The 21,697-nt window shown below is 40.1% G+C and overlaps 1 long non-coding RNA gene across 1 annotated transcript; it reads right to left on the reverse strand.

The window, feature by feature from the left end:
• Positions 1–1,209: 1,209 nt before the first annotated feature.
• On the reverse strand, positions 1,210–17,453 carry LOC138162156 (uncharacterized). The gene is made up of 3 exons (XR_011168561.1): positions 17,324–17,453; positions 1,979–2,099; positions 1,210–1,514 (listed from the first exon to the last, which is right to left on the reverse strand). It is a non-coding gene; the product is annotated as an uncharacterized lncRNA (long non-coding RNA).
• Between the last annotated feature and the right edge of the window lie 4,244 nt (positions 17,454–21,697).

A 21,697-nucleotide genomic window follows, 5' to 3' on the forward strand; every position in this document is an offset into this window, starting at 1 on the left:
TAGGTTAAAAAAAACAATATATCTCTGTGTGTATACGTGTGTGTGTGTGTGTGCACACACACACACACACACACACACATATATATATATATATATATATATATATATATATATATATATATATATATATATATATCAGGCAGCCCTACTATATATCATATCTTGGACCAGCAGCTTGCTTGATGGTCTTGACTTAAAACATGAAGAAATGATTCCATTTCCCATGTGACTCATGTTGACAAACAAGATCTATGATTTTTGTAGGTTTGGAAACTTCCTCCATCAAAACATCTATCCATAATTTAGTAGGTGAATTTCTGAGAGTTACCTGAGTCTCAGAATGGTTAAAGAGGTAGCAGTCAGGTCTCAGGTAGGTTCTGAACCAAGGTCTTCCCAATTTAAAGTCCAGTGCTCCACCCACCATCCCACATGTTAAAGGCCTAGAAATTGTGAAGCAACTTTGTCCACACCTTGGAATATGGGTGTCTGGAGGATGCACCATTCTGATTCTCCATTATGACTGTGCATGAGTGGCCAAGTTAGAAGGATAGTTAAGACCAGAGCTTCTTAAACTTTTTCCACTAGTGACCCCTTTAAGGCCTGAACTAGGGTGGTTATGATGTGAGCAGAGGGGAGTGAATAAATGCAAGAGAGTTACTGGGTCTGCATTGGTGGAGGGAGTATTGATACCAGGAATTCCTCATACTAATGACATCATAGATTGGAACCCTCACCCTAAATATCAAATGGAATCAATTGTAGGGAAGGAGAAGGGAATAAGACCATCATCCCAGCTTTCCTTTTCTGAATACTCAACTCCTTTTTAATCAAGTATGTCCCTTTTTGGTCAGATTGCATGATATAGTCAAAAGAGCATTGAATCTAAGAATTGTACTAGTTGTGTGATCTTGAGCAAAACTCTGTGTGTGTGTGTCTATCTCTGTCTCTATCTCTCTGTCTCTGTGTGTGTCTGTGTGTATGTATCTCTCTGTCTGTCTGTCTGTCTCTCTCTCTCTCACTCATAGCCTCATCTGGCCAGTTCTTAACCCTTTTTTTTAGTAATTTCATGAAGCCTATGAAACCTTCTCAGAACAACGTTTTCAAGTGCATAAAACAAAATATATCAGATTACAAAGGAAACCAGTTATATTGAAATACATCAATAAAAATGTTTTTAAAAATTTTAATTGCAAACCCGATTCAGGTCTCCTGGGCTTAGATAACATTTCAACCCTCAGTTTAAATGATACAGCTCTTTGATTCCAATCCTAATGAGCTGTGCTGTTCCTTGTAGTGAATAGATATGGTTCAAACACTTGGACTTCAGAATCTTTTTACTCCCAAGATAGCCTATGGATCCCAAACTGTTGGCATAGGTTCCATCAGGAACTCCATGTAGAAGTTAAGTTAGTAGGAAGAACCCAAAGCAAGTTAATTCTGGTCATCTTCTGCTGGGCTCAGGAGACAATCAACATCATGAATGTTGGGCATGTGCAAGCTAGTGGCCTTAGTTTCTGGAAGCACAAACACACTGTTAGAGAAGCGGCTCTATAAAGGAATCTCAAGCTGCTTCATAGGGAAAATCAGCCCCATGCCCTTCCTCAATCAGAAAGCATACTTTCATTTACAAGCCCCAAAGGAACATTAGCTATCCCACTTAAGACACAGATGTTGAGCTCCTCAGGATAATTGTCTCTTTTATTGCTAAAAGATGCTCAGTAACCTGGAGACCAACCCAAACGCCCATGCTATGCAAGGCTACAGGCCAGCCAGCTCCACACACTCTGGCATTATAGCAACTGACCACAGTCATGGATGAGACAGATTTGAAGCATTTCAGGATCTGCCAAAGATAATGAAAGTCAGCTTGGAAGCTGGTAGAGTGTTTGTGTATATACAGGGGATGGGGGAATGACTTTCCTTTCAGAGGAGCTGGTGGGTCAATGGTAGGGATTTTTTCTCAATCATAGTAACATACCCAGAATTCTCCTCTTCTCCATACTTCTCCTGCTTTTGTTCCAGTCTTTGCTCCGCTTTTCACCCATTTTGTTGGTTTTCCTTCCCTGTCAATCTCATGGCCAAGTTCAAGGGGTCAAGAGCTTTTAAAAAAAAATGAACAGAGGACTTTATATTTGATCCTTTACCTAATAATGATAAATATTGAAGAGGGGAATGATGATTATACTTATACCTTAAAAATAATAACAACAACATTTATATAATGCTTACTATGTGCCAGGCACTGTGTTGAGTTACAGTTCTTACCTCATTTGATCCTCATAGCAATCCTGTGAAGTAGGTGCTATTATCATCTCCATTTTACATAGGGAGAAACTGAGGCAAACAAAGGTTAAGTGACTTGCCCATGGTCAAGACAGCTAATGAGTGTTTGAGGCTAGATTTGAGCTCAGATCTTCCTGACTCAAGATCCAGTTCTCTGTCCACTGTGGCACCTACCAGCCGTGTGGAAAATGATTTGGAGTAGAAAGAGATGAGGTAGGGAGATGAAGAACTGGTTGGGGCCTGAACTAGCATGGTGATTTTGAATGCAGAGAAAAAGACATATATGAGAAATTCTACGGAAGTAGAAATCACGGTCTATGGTACCTGATTAAATATATGGGATGAGTGGTAATATTTGATGAAACTGATGCTGCAAACTGAGTGTCTGAGACAAGGATGGTACCCTCAGCAGTAATAGGGAAGTTTGAGAAATGATGGCTTTGGAGAGAAAGATAATGAGTTCCTTTTTGTATATGTTGTTTGAGTCCCCAGGGGGTCGTATATATATTTTTAAATGTTCAATAGACTCTTGGTGATTCAAGACTGAACTTCAGATGAGAGGCTAGGACTGTATATAATATAGATCCATAAATCATTAGCATAGAAATGATCATTGAATCCATAAGAGTCAATAAGATCACCAAGTGAGAGGAGAAAGGGTCAAGGACAGAGCTTTGGGGGACACTTACAGTTAGAGATCATGACATGGATGAAGCTTCAACAAAGGAAACTGAGAAAGAATAGTCAGACAGGCAGGAAGAAAACCAGGAGGAAGAGGTGTCACAAAAACACAGAAAGGAGAAAATATTCAGGAGGAGAAATGGGTTAACAATTTCAAATATTGCAGAGAGGTAAAAAAGAATGAGTACTGAAGAGACTATTAGACTTGGCAATTAAGAGGCCAGTACCAATTGCCACTAGTAAGGCAATCAAACCAGCCTAGATAAAGCAATAAGGTACCCTGAGGAAGAAACAGGAGGCAGAAAATACTAGGCAGGTCATATCACCATCATCTCCCTCCAGATGACAGTGGAGATGGTCTAGAACCATAAGCCCAAGAGGATGGGCTTATCCTCCCATACCACAAGCCCTGCTTCTGGACTAGCCCTTAAAACCCTATTCCAGTAGAGCAACCCTGGAGAAGGGGCCCACCATCCCTGGCACTAACAACACCAATTGGTTGACTAATTGATTGACCAATTGCCATTGATAAGCATGTAAGCTCAAGAACTCTCAGTGATAACAGCACTTCCCAAACTACCAACCCTTCTTCTAACCCATTCCCCACCCCATTCCCCTTCATTCATCCTCTAAGGAAGCAAACCTTTAGAGATAAAACCAAGCAACTGCCTGGGCAGATACTGAGGCCTCACCTCCTCAGCAACCATAACTAATATGAAATCCTCTCCTGGGAGCTTGTTTTGATGTTGAAGGAATGGCCTTGACAAGACAAGTCATCTTATTATCAGAAAATGAAATCAAGGGAGAGAAAGAAGGGGATGAAGTCAAGGGGTTTTACGCTAAAGATACAGGTAGAAAAGGGAGACCTCATCAAATCAGCTCAGCAAATTGCAGCTGAATGGACACAGTGGATTGAGTCAGGAAGTCAGGAAGATATGAGTTCAAATACAGCCTCAGTACATACTGGTTGTTTGACCTTGAGAAAATCACCTAATTTCTGCATGCCTCAGTTTCCTCATCTGTAAAATGGAGAAAGTAATAGTACCTATTTCCCAGATTTGTTGTGAGGATCAAAGGAGATAAGTATAGCACAGAATGTGGCACATAGTAAATGTTAGCTATTACTACTATTCTATCTTCTCTGGAGAGGTCCTCAGCTAAGAAAATGAGAAGTATGGGAAGTTCAAGGAGAGTAGAGGTTTGAAATAACCTCTGGATGGTGCTACCGTGGCTTTATATGTGATAGATTTCCTCTTACAGAAGATCTTCAAGCACAATCTGGATTGTAGAGGGAATTCTTATTCAGATATATTTTGAATAGATGCCACTGAAGCCCCTTCTAATTACTCAATTCTGCAAAAATAATTTGAATTAAAATGATAATAGATGAGAATGACCTCTGTTTGAAATAACCTTTTCATTTCTCTATGGAATAGAAAATCAATTAGGGAGTAGCAATTTGACTTAAAGAAATTAATTTAGACTATTCATCAGAAGGACAAATGCCGAAGCTGAAGTTTAAATACTTTAGGTACAGGAGAAGACAGGATTCCTTGGAAAAGAACCTGATGTTGGGAAAGATTGAAGGCAAAAGAAAAAGGGGATGTCAGAGGATGAGATGGATAGATAGTGTCATGAAAGCAAGGAATATGAGCCAGGACAGACTTTGGAAGAGAGTGGAGGTTAAACAGGCCTGGCATGCTATGGTCCATGGAGTCAGACATGACTGAGTGACTGAACAACACATTTTCCTTACTGGAGTAAGGACCCATTTGAGTCTAGATAAAATCCATTTGTAGTAGACCCCCTCAGCTCTGGTCAGCAGCTCATGAATAGGAGCAGAGAAGGAAAATGATGAGTGTAATTCAAGATTAGTTTGGCAACTCTTAAGTAGCAATAGTACAAGGGCGAGAGCAATTCAGAAGTAGATGACAGAGTGGAGTTGAACTTGGGTTGGGATTGGAAAAGGAGCCAAGTATAGTCAGGGCACATGGGTAGTGGCTCAAGAAAATGCTGAGAGATGGAGTGATTGAATCAAATCAACAAGCATTTATTAAGTACCTACTAATTATCAGGCACTGTGCTAAGTCATGATGAGGACAAAAAATGGATGTAGGAGAGTAAAACATTGGGAGATTTAGAATGATGGGAGGTGATGAACAGATAAAGAAATGTCAGGGTTTTTAATTATGGAAAATTAATTTATGAGTAATAGTGAGATCTGGGTCATGGCCTTTTCTGTGTATGGCTGAGATAAAGTAAAGAAGTCATAGAATATGAGAATACTGAAGAACTGGGTGGCTAGGATGTTTGAGGGATGGGTATTCAAGTCCCCTATTATAAAGGCTGAAATTGGGAAGATGAGGACAGTGATCCAAGTACTATATACCTTGAGAAAGAAGGAAGAATAACTTGGGAACTGTCAAGAAATATTCATAATAATCTAGATTGGCTGATAAATTCTGTTAGATTACACTTCAAAGGAGAGGTTGCTGAGTGATAGCAGCAAAGGGAGAGACTAGAAATAGCAGCACAAAGCAAGGAGCATTCCAGCTCTGCCTCTGAGACCAATGTGATTTGGGGTATGAGAGAAGGAAGCAGCAACTCTGAAGAGGATGTCATCTAGGGGAAACCAGGTCTATGTGAATACCAGAAGTTGGAAGGAGAGTTCAAAATGAAAAGATTTATTCGTTATGGAACAAGAGTTCCAGAGGGCACAGTAAAAGAGTTGAAATGGAACATTTGAGAAGCAGGGTGGAAGAGGATGGGAATGAGAAAATGAAAAGGAAGAGTTGGGGTAGGGATTTGTTCTTAGGCAGTTGGCAATTAAATATCAGAATATAGACAAAATAAATACATGATACTCATTGGGAAAGGCTCTAATGTTGGGAAAAATTGATGACAAAAGGAGAAGGGGATGGCAAAGAATTAAATGGATAGTGTCATGAAAGGAACATGAACTTGGACAGACTTCACAAGATAGCAGAATATTTTAAAAGGACCTGGTGTACTAGAGTCATGGAGTCACAAAGAGTTGTAGACAACTGAATGAGTCAACAACAACAACAACTATTTGTGGGAAGGCATTAATATCCAAGAGGGTCAGAGGAATCAGGAAAGGCTTTGGGTAAAACATGGGTGACGTGGTGAATCAGGGTGCCACAGTCAAAAATCCTAAAATCAGAATGAAAGGCAGGCTTAGGAGGAAAATCAATATGCAGTTTTCAATTTGTGAATTTGTGGTATTATTGGCAAGGGGTCATCCAAGGTGAAAAACCCTGTCGGCAGTTAAAAATGTGCGTATGGAGCTTGGAAGTACAGCCAGATATAGAGATAAAAAATTAGGAAGTCATCTGCATAGAGGTGGTACTTGAAGCTGTGAGAGTGAATGAGATTGCCAAGGGAGCCAAAGGCTTGGCACCAACTCCCTTTTAACAAGTATACTGGCTATGCTATCAAAGGATTTAATTAGGCTCTATTACAGAAGGCAAATCATGCAACCACTTAAAGTGTTTGGATCCAGACACTCCTAGACAAATGCCGCCTCTACTCCCTAGAGCCTACATCCCAGTGTAGAAAGGAGGTCCTTCTTGAACACTGCTTTTCTCAGTCCACTGTAATCATTGAAAAATTCCATATGCTGCTCCCACCCCAAGTTCCCACCTCCAACTCTATCCTCCTCCCTTTTATTCAAGCTTTTGTTAACAAGGCGTGCTGTAAGGACACTGGACATATCTTTGCCCTTCAGGGCTGTATTTCACAAAATGGTGCTGTGGCAGGAAAGGGAAATATACATATAGGTTTCTATTTCTTCTAGAATAAAATCCAAACTCATTGTTTCAGAGACCTTCTTTGTATAATTCCCACCTACCTTTCTAGACTTATTTTGCATTCTTCCCCTTTACACATGTGCATGCACACACACATATCACACCATATCATTCTAGTCATTTGTTGTTGTTCATTTTTTGTTTTAATTGTGTCCTACTTCGTGATCCCATTTGGGGTTTTCTTGGCAAAGATGCTGCAGTGATTTGCCATTTCTTTCTCTAGTTCTTTTACAGATAAGGAAACTGAGACAAACAGAGTTTAAATGACTTACCCAGGATCACACAGCTAGTAAGTATCTGAGGCCAGATTTGAAGTCAAGAAAATAAATTTTCCTGACGTAATGCCATACTCCAACCACAATGGCACCACCTCGCTGCCCTAAATGTAGCTATATTGTTCTATTTTGTTGTCCTTCCTACTCAACACTCCATCTCAATGCCTTCCCGCATTTGCATAGGTTTGTCTTATCCCTGGAACATACTCTGTCCTCCCCTCTGTCTTTTAGAAACCTCATTCAAGGCTCAATGTGACATCTCCTTGGGGAAGCCTCTCTGCATCCTCTTAGTTGTTAGTGTTCATGCCTGGCATATACAATGTATAATTATTCTATCTCCATGGAAGAATATAAACTATTTGAGACCAGGAACTGTTTTGGTCTTTACTGTGTCTATTGCCTAGCTCAGTGTCTTCCCCATAGTAGACACTTGATAAATACTTATTGGAGAAATAATACTATTGTGCTATAAGAAATTATGAGCAGGTGGACCTCAGAAAAACCTGGAAAGACTTATATGAACTGATACAGAATGAAATGAGCAGAACCAGGAGAACCTGGTACAAGTAACAGGCACATTGTGTGATGACTGACCTTGACAGACTTAGCTCTTCTCAACAATGCAAGGATCTAAAACAATTCTAAGAGATTAATGATTGAAGATGCTATACACATTAACAGAAAGAACTTTGGAATCTGAATGCAGATGGAAGCATATTTTGTTATTTTGTTTCTTCTTTCTTGTGGTCCCTCCCATTAGTTCTAATTCTTCTTTATATCATGACTAATGTGTATATCAGATTGCACACCATCTTGGGGAAGGGGGAAGAAAGGATGGTGGAGAAATTCCCAAACTCAAAATCTTATGGAAGTGAATGCTAAAAATTAAAAATTGATTAAAATTAATTATTTTAAAAATTAAATACCCTCTTGCATTGTTGGGAGACAGGGAAGGGCACAGTGTGTGAAATCATGAAGAGACAAAGTGTGTCCTTAATGCCAACCCACACTTTCCCAGTGCCCTTTTTCTGCTTCCTCAGAGCTTCCCAGATGCTTTTGTACAAAAATCACTGGAATCATAGATAGGAAACGAGTTCAAATCCCCTCTCTGATGCTTACATGTGTGATTGTAGATAAATAATTTTACCTCCAAACCTGTTTTCTCACTTGTAAAATGAGGATTATAATACTTGTTAACCTAAATCTCAAAAGTCTTTGGGAAAAAGTGCTTTGTAAACATTAAAGTAGTTTAAAGGGTGTCCGGTGTAAATGTAAATTGCTATTATAATTTTATTGCTGTTATTATAATATTTATTACTACTTGTTATTATCATAATTTTTATTTCTACTTCTATTACCATAGTTTTGCTCTCATATGGCTGCCAACTAATTCCACTTAGGTGTTTGCTGATAATGACTTAATGTGAAGGGAAGGAGGTGTTTGCATTTCAATAGGGGACTACAAAGATAGAAAACCCTTCAGATCTAAAGGAGTGAATCATTAATGGAGGAATTTCTGGCAGGGTAGCTCTTGGGTAAGCCCCTTCTTCCTGCTAGAATTTAGTACTCTTAATTGTAGGATGAGAGCAAGGAGGAGATCAATATATGATTACTACAAAACTATGATGTAGCTGCAATAAAATAAAACATCGAAACGATTCAGAACTAGTAAACACAGTGACTGTTGGTGACCTCAGAGAACCAGTGCTTCTTTCATCTTGGCAGAGAAGTAGTGGACAGTAGGTGTGGAATGAGGCATAAATTTTCAGATGTGGCCAAGTGTTGATTTATTAGACCTAATTATACTTATGTGTTATAAGGGAGCATTCTATTGGGTGGTGGGATGGGGGAGGGTGCAGAGAATCATTGCGAAGTGACGGTGATTTTTTTTTTTATAAAGGCCATCAACAGACATTTATAACACATTTAAAAAATAAAATTTGAAAACGGAAGAATGAGATTAGATGATTTCTAAGGGCCCTTTGGGCAATTGCACTCTATAAATCTCTAAAGCATCTTGGGAAATGCTGTCCAAGAGATTTATTCTTTTGGATCTTGCTGCCTTTGGTCCTCAAGGGGCTCCTATTAAAATTTCAAGACCTCTGGAAAGGGTTAAGCAATGCCACCTGTAAAGTGGTTAATATTTGTCTTCTACATTCTACAATCTCCCCCTTTCTATGCCTTTCTCCTCAACAGTGGCACATCTTTCCCTTCCCAAAGCACCCATTGTCCCCATGCTTTCTTCATTTCTCCCTCCCTTCTCCTCTTGCCCCACCCCCAACCCCAGCATTGACATCTGCTTTCAGGAAAGGGTTTAATACTTATTTCCACTAAGATATAAATAATAGATAGGACTTAATGTGCGACTTCCCTCTTTTCCTCTCCCCATTTACTGCATTTCCTAAGAGACAAAACCTTAACCAAAGGAAAGAATATCTAACTGCGGAATTTCAAGTATTAGCAAGCTGGAAGGAAAGATGGGGGCCAGAGCATTCCTAAGGTCACATTTTATGGGCATTTTCTAGGTCCTGACTCAGGTTCTTCAATGAATCCTTATACAGGATGGCTTCCAAGTCCTTTACCACACCATTTGTCCTTCTTTGGACATGGATCCTGCCCTCTTGGCAATGCCCCCAACCACCAGCCTATCCCTGGGGTCAAAAAAACCCCTAGCACCACCACTACCCTTGGCTGTACCTCATTCAATTCCAGCCAAGCAGGCTTGGTCTAGGTTTGATTCAAGAGCCACCCAACACCTGCTAGATTTCAAGGCTTTCGTGGAAGACAGGAACCTTGTGGGATTTCCCAAATCTGCAGAGGCCTGAGCCAGAGGGAGGAACAAGAGGAGGGGAGAGGGGAGAGAAAGAGGTCATTCCAACCTTTTCCTGTGCCCATGTGGCTGGTCCGTGAGAATGACTTAATTGTCCACAGACAGAGGACATCTCCTCTTGGCAAAGGCAATAGCCCCTAATCAGAAGCAGCCCCCTCCTCCCTCCCAGACTGTTATATCCAGATCTTCAGGGCTTTGATCTGGAGCCAGGCTGCCCTGCTCCAAATATGCAAAAGTAATAAACAGGGAGGGGCAGTTGTTGAAGGAGGATTCCACAATGGAGGCAGGATATTCCTCCTGGGAGCCTAACTTTGTCAGAACTCTAAAAGGGGGTATTTATAAGGAACCTCCCACCCCATACTCACCCATACTTCATGTCACTGATTCAAAAGGATCTTTTCTATAAACCATTTGGATACTGTGAGTCAGGCATAAATTTATAGTGGGAATATTCCCATGAATCCCTCTCTTTACTCCCTCTCTCACTAGAGTGCAGGAACAAAAGGGTTTGTGGATCCAGTGCCAACATCAGTCTCCGGGTCTAACAGGGGACCATTTCAGGCTTCTACTGAGATACAGTGAGAGGCTGCTTAGATAGGGAAAGGTAGGAAACCATATTATTAAGTTAGCAACAATGGTGAAGTAAGAAGAAGCAACATAGCCCAAACTTCTTCCACAACTACTCCAAGATCAAGGAAGATGACTAGATTTGATACTGATTAAAAAACAAACAGATCAATCAGTGTAACAGAAACATGCAACAGCAAATTAATTAGTAGCCTAATGTTCAATAATTCCAAACTCTAGTGAACACCAGTAACATAGCACTTAATAAACCCAAAGATCTCAGCCATCAGGGTAAGGACTCACTATTTAACAACAACAACAAAAAAAAAAACTGGGAAAACTGAGCTCCAAATACATATAAGGCAGATAGATGATTATAGATAGATAGATACATAGATATATAGATACATAGATAGATACATAGATATATAGATAGATGGATAGATAGACAGATAGATATACACATATATATATAAGTACATATATACATACATGTGTATATGTATAGTCACACTATAAACAAGTTAGAGAAGCAAAAAAGAAATTACATATATATAAGTACATATATACATACATACATGTGTGTATGTATAGTCACACTATAAACAAGTTAGAGAAGCAAAAAAGAAATTACCTTCCTGATCTATGGCTAAGAGAAGAGTTCATGACAAATAAAAGTCAGGATGATAATTTAAAAGCTTTTGCACAAACAAAACCAATGTAGTTAAAAGTAGAGGGAAACAGAAAACTGGAAAAAATAATTGCAAGAACTTTCTCTGATAAAGTTCCCATTTCTAAGGTAAATAAGGAACTAATTCAAATTTATAAGAATAAGAATCATTCCCAATTGATATATCATCAAAGGATATGAAGAAGCAGTTTTCAAAGTAAAAAATCCAATCTACTAACAGTCATAAGCAAAAGAGCTTCTTTTATAATAATTAGAGAAATACAAATTAAAGCAATTCTGAAGTTCCACCTCAAAAGATTACAAAATAAGAAAATGACAAATGCTGGAGGAACTTTGGGAAAACAAGCACATTAATGCACTGTTGGTGGATCTGTGAACTTGTCCAGCCATTCTTGAAAGTAATTTGGAAGCATCAGAATATGTAGTATACCACTGGGTCAGAAAGAAGTTATAATTGAGTTCAGGGAGCCTGAATCTGAGACATAACATATAAGTGACAGAGGACTTCAATAATGTGGACTTTCTCTCTGCTTTAATGATCATTCCATTTTTCCAAAGTTAAGTATCTACAAATGGAAATTCTATTCTAGATCCATTTTTCACTAACAGGGAGAGAAATTATTAGAATGTTGGAAGGCAGGGACCACACCCTCATAAAATTTGTGGAGGAGAGGAAAGCCAGGCATAGGGTGACATGCACCCTGGATATGTGGAGAGCAATTATCTGAGGGTTTACAAGACAAATAGGTGGGATACCACTAATGAAAATCTGACAAAAGAAGTTAGCCCAGGAGTGATGGGAAATTCTCAAGAATAAAATTTTCACACAAAGACCAACAATCCCAATGAGGAAATGGGGGGTGGGGGGAGGGAAGGAAATAAAATGACTGAAAAGATCTATGTAAAAGCACAAATATGAAGGTCCCTGGTCAGTGCCCTCAGATGCCCATCCCCCAGAAGATCAAGTTACTATGAGTATGCTGGTGGGCCCCAAGGCAAGCAATCACACCCCACTTACAATTCCTTGAGTCATTACTCTTCCGCCTGAGAGAAGAAACTCTAGGTTCTGCTTCACAGGCTAGAACATTGGACTTAATCTAAATGAAATTTAATGTGGAGCTAGGTTAAAGCAAAATCAATTCCACACATACAAGAAGGGGAGCCATAGTGAGGGAGAAATTTCTCTAACAGAAATCTGGGGTATTTAGTGACCTGTAAGCTCACCATGAGTCAGCACTGTGATGTGGCACCCGTACAAGCTAATGGAATCTTGAGTTTCATTAAGAGGTTCAAAGCTGCCAAGAAGGAGATAAGAATCTTGCTGTACTTTGCCCTGGTCAAACTGCATCTGTTCTGAGAATCCCATTTTAGAAAGCACAGCGAAAGCTGGAATATGTCCGAAGGAGGCCCACCAGCATGGTATAGGACCTTGAGAACTTGTCATATGAAATTACCTTCAAGTCACTAGAGAAGTTTAGAGACAGCTCTCTTCAAATATTTAAAGCCTTATCATGAGCAAGAAGGATTCAACTTTTTTTTATTTGTCCCCATTGGGCAAAACCAGGAGTAATAGATAGAAGTTATAAAGAGTCAGATTTGGGCTTCATGGCAGGACAAACTTCCTAACATTCAGACCCATCCAAGGGTAGAAGAAGTTGCCTCAGGAAGTAGCGGATCATGGCCACGTGGATGAAGACTTTACGTCAAGCTTGGATGACCACTTGGCAAGTACATGTTAGAGGAGATTCATTTCTCCCATATGGGTTAGACTAGATGGACTCTGAGAATAAGGGAGAGACTGGACCTGAGTTTCACTGTGTAGTGAACTCCCAGGTGAGGAAACTCCCTCCCAAAGCAAGTCAGCACCTTTTCTGCAATTTATAGTCTCAGAGAGTTGTCTAGAGTACTAAGATTAAATGACCTGCCAAGGGTTGCCCAACCAGTGTATGTCAGAGGTGGGTCTTGAGCCCTGGATGGCCTGGCTCTGGGACACACCCTCAGTCTACTTATGCATACTAACTACCTCTTTAGGAGATTCCATGAAGAAAAACCTTAACACAATCCCTTTTGCTATTTGGGGCAGGTTTCATTAGAAAAAAAAAAAGGACTATACTAGAGGTAGACTGTTCACAAGGGTTATAAGAAAATTAAACCAAAACGATATTTCTGTCAACCAAATTGTATTTTAAATATATGAGAAAGGTTCATTCCTAAGGCATTCACATATTCTCTTTATAAAGCCAGGAATCCTTCTCAATGCATTTTTTTTAAATAAGAATTTTGGCATACAAATAACAAACTGGTTCTGTGATCCTATCAACAGGGGTATTCCTTCCAATGAAGCAGTTCAAGACCAGTTCATGCCTGTCCATCTTGCATGACTCTTATACACATCCTCCCACAAATTAGACATCAGAAGTCCACCTCACATGCTGGAGGTCTGCCTCAATTTCTCTTAACAAAGTACTTACCAATGGAGCTCATGTGCTGTTTACCTGTTATCAGTCTCTCTATGTGGCCATCCCATCTTCCTTTTCAATTTTATATTTCTTGGAGGATAAATCTTCATTCTGGTCCTTCCTCATGGTTCCTTATTTGTTACATTTGCCCACCATCTTACTCTCCATTGTCAATGCAATGAAAACAACTTTTCTTTTTTCAGAAACTATAGCATTCTACGAATCACAGTTGTATTATACCACTGGTAGATAATGACATTTTAGAAATGAGCCTTTGTTTCTGGCCAAAAAATTAGGGTTATTAAAGGAGTTTTGTAATTTCCCAAAGGCAATTTAGCCCATTCTCTTCCTTCTGTTTAGTCCTGGTCTTCGACTGTTGTCTAATTATACTGCCTGTCTAAGATAGAAACATTCTGATGGATGAGTTCTATAAATTGTTGCACCTAAGTACATGTCAAAATTTGAACATGTCATTCTTCATCTGCCTAGTAGATAGGTAGGCCAAACTCTCCTGAGTCGCTAAAGATCTCTTGGAGTTCATGCAATGTTCCAGGGCTGGATACAACCAGCATAAAGTGCTATGCAAACAGGAGCTTCTGTAGCGAAAACATCTTCAACCTGGGCTCTATACTTGGTCCACTCAATGGCAATGTGAACACCTTTGGTAATCATACATCCCTTCTTTTTGTGCCTCTCTTAATGTTAATGGCTTTCAAGGAATCTTGTGTTATTTGATGGATGGATAGAAGACACATTATTAGAAGAGAACATTTATGGTGCCTTTATGCTTTATGGAATCGAATGCATTTCCATAATAAACATAAGCACAAGGGGTTCTTGTAGTCTCTGCATCTTCTCATGAGTTATATGAAAGTAGAGATGTGGTCTGCTGTGGAATATTATTTACAAAAGCTGCTGCCTGCTAACACTTACTGAAAATCACTTTGCTACATATCTAGTTTATTCTCATAAATATTTTTGTAAAGATGAGAAAGTAGGCATATAGATCAGTAATTGATGTTCTCTCAGTTGCCATTTTAAAATTTGGGTACTGATAAGAGTCAAGATTTTTTCCATATCTTTTCCTCCTTCTGATACCTTGTAAATTAATCCTTCAACACCCACATTTGATTAACACCAGCACAGACCTTTTCTATGTACACTGAGGTTAATGCAGCTATTTATACCACCTTTGTTCACCTTAAAGCCATTTCTATCTCTTAGTGCTTAGTAGGAGCTGGGAAAATTTTTGTCAAATGAATGAATGGTCTGCTTATGTTTATCATGAACCCTGAAAAACAAGATGACCAAATGCCCCACAAAATGGTATTTTTGCATACATCAAATCAACTCTAACAACTTCTTTATTCATCTTTCAAAAGGAGAACTTAGAAGCCATCCTTCTATTCATCTGCTTCTTCTATAGATATTCTGGCTTTGTTGAAAATAAAATTGAGGGTCATAAGGGACTTTTTAAGAGTCATCAAGTACAAACCCCTTATTTTTCAGATAAGGAAACTGAGGCAGAGAGAGAGAGAGGTTAAGTGAGCAAAATCTGGCACCATGATGTAAGAGACAAAATATAGTCTCTATTTCTCTCTACTCTTCTACTTCCAGTTAAAAAAAATTATGAAACTCTTTTCTATTTATCAACTTCCTTTGATTTGTATTCTTAAATGCCCATGGAATGGCTTTCTTAGGTGCCTTGCTAAGATTTCTTTAAGTAGTTCTTATTCTCCACTGATTTCTCCTATTTCCACCTATTTTATTAGGTGCTACTTGCCATAATTTTCCATTACCCTCTTCAGTAAAATATTTATAAGCAAATTTATAGTATAAAGTGGTGCTGTCCTTTTGTACCACGGCTTTCCAGTTGGTAGATCAAGAAAATGTTTGCATTAGCACCTGGATCTCAATATATAGAGTACTGTGCCTGAGGTCAGGAAGACTTGAATTCAAATACTGCCTCATACATTTACTAGCCATGTGACCCTAGGAAAGACACTTAACAGCTCTCTCTCTCTCTCTGACTTGCTCAAGGTCACACGGTTAGTAAGTGTTAAGTGTCTGAGGCCGGATTTGAACTCACGTCCTCCTGACTCCAGGGCCAGCGCTCTATTCATTGTGCCACCTAGCTGCCCCCCTCTGTTTAAATCTTGCCTCAGACACCTCTCATTTGTGTGACCCTAAAGGCTCTCCCCACTCTGATCCATCTTCCATTCAGCCACCAAAGTGATTTTCTGAAGCACAGGTTTGATCATGTCACCTCCTATTCATGTTCTTTATTGCCTACAGGATCAACTATAGAAATGTTCTGTTTGGCATTTAATGCCCTTCATAACCTTGCCTCATCCTGCCTTTCCAGTCTTCTACCTTACTCCCCATTACATACTCTTCCATCCAGTGACCCCGGACTCTTGGGTGTTCCACTTCCAAGAACAAGACACTCTCTCAGCTCTAGACATTTTCTCTGGCTATCTCCAGACCTGGAATGCTTTCCTCCTCAGCTCAGTCTCTCCAACTTCCTGTGAGCCCCAACTAAAATCCCATCTTTGACAGGATGCCTCTTTCCTCTAATATCATCCTTCTATGAATTATTTCTTATTGTCCTGTAAAGGTATGTGTTTGCATGCTGTCTCTCCCATTAGATTGGGATCTTTGAAGACAGGAACTATCTTTTGTCTCTTTTAGTAAGCCCAGCACTTAGTATAATGCCGGACACATAGTAGGTGCTTAAAAAAATGTTTGTTGATTCATTGACTCTGAAAAGGTCACTTATTATCTTAGTTTCCTCATTGATAAAATAAGGGGGTTGGATTTTATTGCCTCTAAGGTTCCTTTGAACTCTGATTCTCTAATCCCATTAGCTATTTTAGAATGTTAAAAAGTGGAATATTGTAGAATTAGTGTACTATTGTAGAATATGAAATTAAGCCCTTGACAAAGTCCTCTAACCAAATGTCCCAAACTCATGATCCTAAGTCAATAGACCCATTTCATTTGAGTTTGAGGTTATGTCTCCAAATTGGGATAACATATAGGATAATACTGGAGGCAAGGCAAATAACTGCAGAATTGCATGATGGGCCAAGCATGGCTAGATAGCAGTTAGAATAAAATGAAGAAAAGTGGATTTGCAGGCTTAATGTCAATCAACAGTGTAACAAAGCAGCCATCATGGATACTTGGGCTAAGGTGACAGAGACGGTGTCCAGAATGAAAGGATGGTAGTCTCAATACATTCTGCCCCAGTCAGTCCTCATCTGAATCCTCATAGTCAGTTCTGAATCATGGAAGCTTTATGGAGGACATTGACAAATTTCACTGACCTTCTCTTCTAATGTCTCATAATGGTGTGGCTCTAGCCTAGGTTCTAAAAGCCCATTATGGAAAAGGGGTGTCTCTTTGAGAGCAGCTAGGTGGAGCCATAGTGCACAGAGAGCCAGGACTGGAGTCAGGAAGACTCATCTTCCTAAGTTCAAATCTGGCCCTAGTGACCCTGATTAAGTCACTTACCCCATTTGCCTCAGTTTCCTCAACTGTAAAGTGAGCCAGAGAAGGAAATGGCAAACCACTCCAGTGTCTTCACCGAGAAAAACCTGTATGAGGTCACAAAGGGTCAGACACAACTGAAAAAGCGACTGAACAGCAACACACAGGGGACAAGTTTGGCCAGAAAACTCATAGAATCTTGGGGCCACTCATACCTCCTTTGGGGCAGAGCCTCTGATGTCGCCATACTGTGACTTTCTGCTATTAACTTCTGCTCTTTGCTGGGGGCCTCTGCCAGTTGTCTCCACTAGGTTTCCATTTCTGCTTGATTTAGCCTTTTCTTGAAAACCTTCAGAAAGAGAAATCAAATGAGACAATATATGTAAAAAGTGCTTAACACAGTGCCCAGTACATAGCAGGTTATGTGTGTGTGTATTGTATCATGATATACATCATATATATGATATATATTTTGTATGTATGTATATGTGTATGTATATCCACATGCACATGCATGCACACACATATATACACACACATCCGTGTGCATATACATGTGTGTATATATAGATATACATATGCCCATTGGTATGGAACTCTTTCCTACTTGACTTACCAAGTCTGTCCCACCCATCAAGTAGGCATGGGACATCAATTTCCACCAATAAGGAGATGAGATTAATCCTAATGAGCTTTGGGATTAAAGTGATATTCACTTTCCTCATCTGCAAAACAGAGATAACAAAGCTTCTGTGCTCCATCTCACAGGGTTGTAAGGACCTCTGCATTTTTTCCTGTTGTTATTATGTGGCAGTGATTTTAGAAATTACATTGGACTACCTAATGATAATTAAGAATGTTTCTTCTTGTTGACCTCACCACTAACCTGGAACCTGGGGGTCAGGGAGGTAGCTTGCCCAGATTCCAAATCCCGGGAATGAGCAGGCAGAAACCACCAGGGCTCCTCAAGTCAATGAAACCTCAGCAGGCATGGAATACTACCTCCTCATTTTACATATGGGGAAACTGAGGCCCTGAGATGAGAAGTACTTTGTTCAAAGTCACAGGACTAGTAATCTTCCTGTGGATTCAACTCAGAAATGCTTCATCTTCCTTAGCACTTGCTTTCCTACAACAGGCTGAACAGTTTGTTAAGTTTCTCCTCTAAGCTATGTCCAAATAGTTCTCAGGTAAATAGATACCTGAAAGCAATGAAAGAATTTATAGTTAAAGGAACTCCAATTAAAAGATAATTATCTTTTTGTAATGTTAATCATCATACCCCTCCCTCTATTAAACTGTTTCATAAATTTGGGTTTTTGTGGGTGAGTTTTCTTTTTAAAAGGCCTCTTCTAGACTGACAATGAGTATTATAACATTTCCTGAGCAAAATTTGTAAACCAATGGAAAATTTCCCCTTGGCCTTGTGGTTAAATAAAACTAGGCAAGTGATCATGGAAAATGAGGAGAGTGCCCAGTCCTTTCAAGGTCTTGTTTGCCCAAACTAAATATTACCCAGTTCTGAAGAGAAGTCAAGCAGCTGTTGCCTCAGAAGGGGAAAATCAGGACCTGGCTTTTCAGGTCCATTTCATAACTGATGACCACTGGCCAGGAAAAGCTTCCAGAACTTGACATCTGGGTTCCCAGGACTATAACTTTCCATCAGTTTTTTTTTCCCTTTGGTTTGGCTTCTGCCATACTGGTAACCTAGATCCTAACTACATTTAGCCCACAGGAGGCTGCTGTGGCATCCATCATTGGAGAGAGCACAGTGTAATTGGAGTCAGAGGTCACTCAGTCATTTCAGCCATGTCCAAATCTTTGTGACCCTATTAGGGGTTTTCCTGATAAATATACTGGAGTGGTTTGCCATTTGCTTCCCTACTTCGTTTTACAGATGAGGACACTGAGGGCAAAGAGGATTGACTCACTTGCCCAGGGTCACATAGCCACTAAGTGTCTGAAGCCAGATTTGAACTCATGAAGAAGGGTCTTCCTGATTCCAGACCCAGCAGAGGACCTATTTTCAAATCTAGGTTGTTCTACTATGGGACCTTGAACAAATTATCTGAACTCTCTAGGTCTCAGTTTTGCCATATGTAATGCCTCGATGAAGGTTTGAACTACAATGGAGACTGTAAATGTAGAGAAAGGGATTAATGTGAGAAAATGTTTTGGAGGTGACAAGACTGGGCGACCGATTTGATCAGTGGAGCGAGAGAGATTGAGTGGGGGAAGATCCCAAGGTTGCAAACCCTTGAGGGAAATGAGGAAGTTTGAAAGAAACACAGGTAGGATTGGGGTAGATAATAAATTCCATTTTAACCATGATATAGAATAATGAGTAAGAATCTCCCTTCACCACTACCTTTTTACCTTTCCTACCTTTCCCCTTCCTTTAGTGAGATCGTGATACAAGGGTCCCCAGAGGATGGGCCAGCAGGGAGCTAGATCCCTCCTCCAATTATCAAATATATACTGCATCCTTCCTCCCCAAGCACAGCATGCATTCCTTGAGGGTATTTTGTCTTTGTGCCCCCCTGCACCCAGCATGCCACTTTATACTTTCTAGGCACTTAATGTGTTTATTGGAGCAGAACGACACCAGAATTGCAATAATAATAATTCCCATTGGAGTTGTATTTTTCAAATTGTAAAGTACTTTCTTCAAAACAATCCAGTGAATTTGTCATTATAGATAATGGATTGGATGTGTGAGTTGAGGGTTGAGAGCCATTGTCAGAAATAGGGACGTTTGAAAGAACTGTGGTATGGGGGGTGGCTAGAAGAGATATCAGAGGTTGCCCTCATTTTACAGATGAGAAAACTGAGACCCAAATAGGTTAGGTGACTTGCCCACTGTCACACAGGTAGAAAGTAGAACAAGGCTATCATTATTTCCATTGAACAAATGAGAAAATTAAGACTCAGAGAAAGAATTCATTTTAATACCATGTTCTCTCTAGATTGCAAAAAGTTTTTGATTTTGTATTTCAACTGTCCAGGAAGCCCATGAGTGCCCTTTAATGAATGGGTTTCCTTTTTAATACAAAGCATGAAGCAGTTCTTTAGTCTAAATTGAAGCCAGCAGGTGTCCTTGTGACCTTCTGTTATAGGTCCTGGTTTTTAAAACAACTTCTGGAGAAAAAAAACAACAACAATAATTTAAAAACCAGGAAGATACTCCTTCCAAAGGCAAAACAAAATTTACAGGCAGCAGTTATTTAAATCATAGCCTGTGGCATCCCACACACACACACACTCACACACACACACACACACACACACACACTGCAAGCATCATCATTCAAAAGCTGGAACAACAAAGGGCTTGTCCCAAGGCTATTTGGTTAACTCAGTTAGTGACCATGACAGACCATGTCTTCCATCCTTGCGGGAGCTTTCATGTTCCATTGGCAGTCCCAATATCAACTTCCATTGGAGTTGACAATCATGCTTTCCTCTCTCCATACCCACCCTCCACCCCCAGCTTCTGGTTCAATTCAACAAACATGAATTTGTCCCTGCTCTAAGCAGCTTCTGGAGCACAAAGAATGAAAGGCAGCTTCCAAGGGGCTTTTACACTAGAGTCAATTTTCTAGCCTCTATCAAGATTTCAGGATCCTTGGGCTAAACCAATGCAGTAAAGCTGAAATCGCATAGTGTATTGAGCACCCTCCTTTCCTGCCCCCCAATCTTCCCTTTGAGCAGCTGAGCTGTAAAGTTGTTTGCCACTTAGCAGGGTATTGTCCTGTACTTCCCTTCTGTGCATAACAGGCTGAAGGCCAGGTCTGTTAAATTTTACACCACCACCACCATCACCAATAGTCCAGGATTGGGGATTCTCTCTTCTCTGCCATCGGTTCATGGCCCTTCTCATTGTGTTCCCCCCATTTTAGGGGATCTGTTACTGGCACTGCATTCCACTTAACCACTTAACATCAAAGTTAGAAAGGGATATGTATTTCAAAAATATAGAAAGAGTACCTCATGGGCATAATCCCACCCCCCACGCCCCCATAGTCTCTCAGTTCAGGGGCCAGTGAGGGAGGGGCCAGTGAGAGAGGATTCGGTTCACAGTTTAGCTCAGTTCTTCATAGCATTAGTCCCACTAAGTTCCAGTTCCAAACTCTGCTGAGTAAGTATCCCTGAACCCGGGATTTTGCTGCTGGGGTGGCTACAATACTTGACTTAGATTCTTGGACTCCTAGATCCCCGTGACTAGAGCTGACAAGGACAAAAAGGAAAGGGCCCAAACCTCAGGTCCTTTGCTTTGAGTCACATTCCCTAAGAATGGATGGAAGAAAATCATAGCCCGTCTTACTTATCATAGTATGAGTGAAAAAATCTTTTGACCTCAGATGGAAATGCAGGGAAAATAAGCCTCACTGTCTTGTCAAGCAGTTTTAAAGATGCAGACAGTTCTGGTAAGTTCTGTCTACACAAGCCAATAGAAAAAGGCTGCTCCCAACCCCATGGTAGGCCAATACAGAATAGTCATTCATGCACCAATTCCCCTGTGTCCCTGAAGTAGGTCCTTCTAGCATTTTCAATGCAGGTACGGCCATCTTAGGAGTTATAGGCCTGTG

The sequence above is a fragment of the Petaurus breviceps genome, unplaced genomic scaffold, assembly GCF_028583685.1.
Source record: "Petaurus breviceps papuanus isolate PSGF00001 unplaced genomic scaffold, PetGlider_PUasm1.0 186, whole genome shotgun sequence".
Classification (NCBI taxonomy): Eukaryota; Metazoa; Chordata; class Mammalia; order Diprotodontia; family Petauridae; genus Petaurus; species Petaurus breviceps.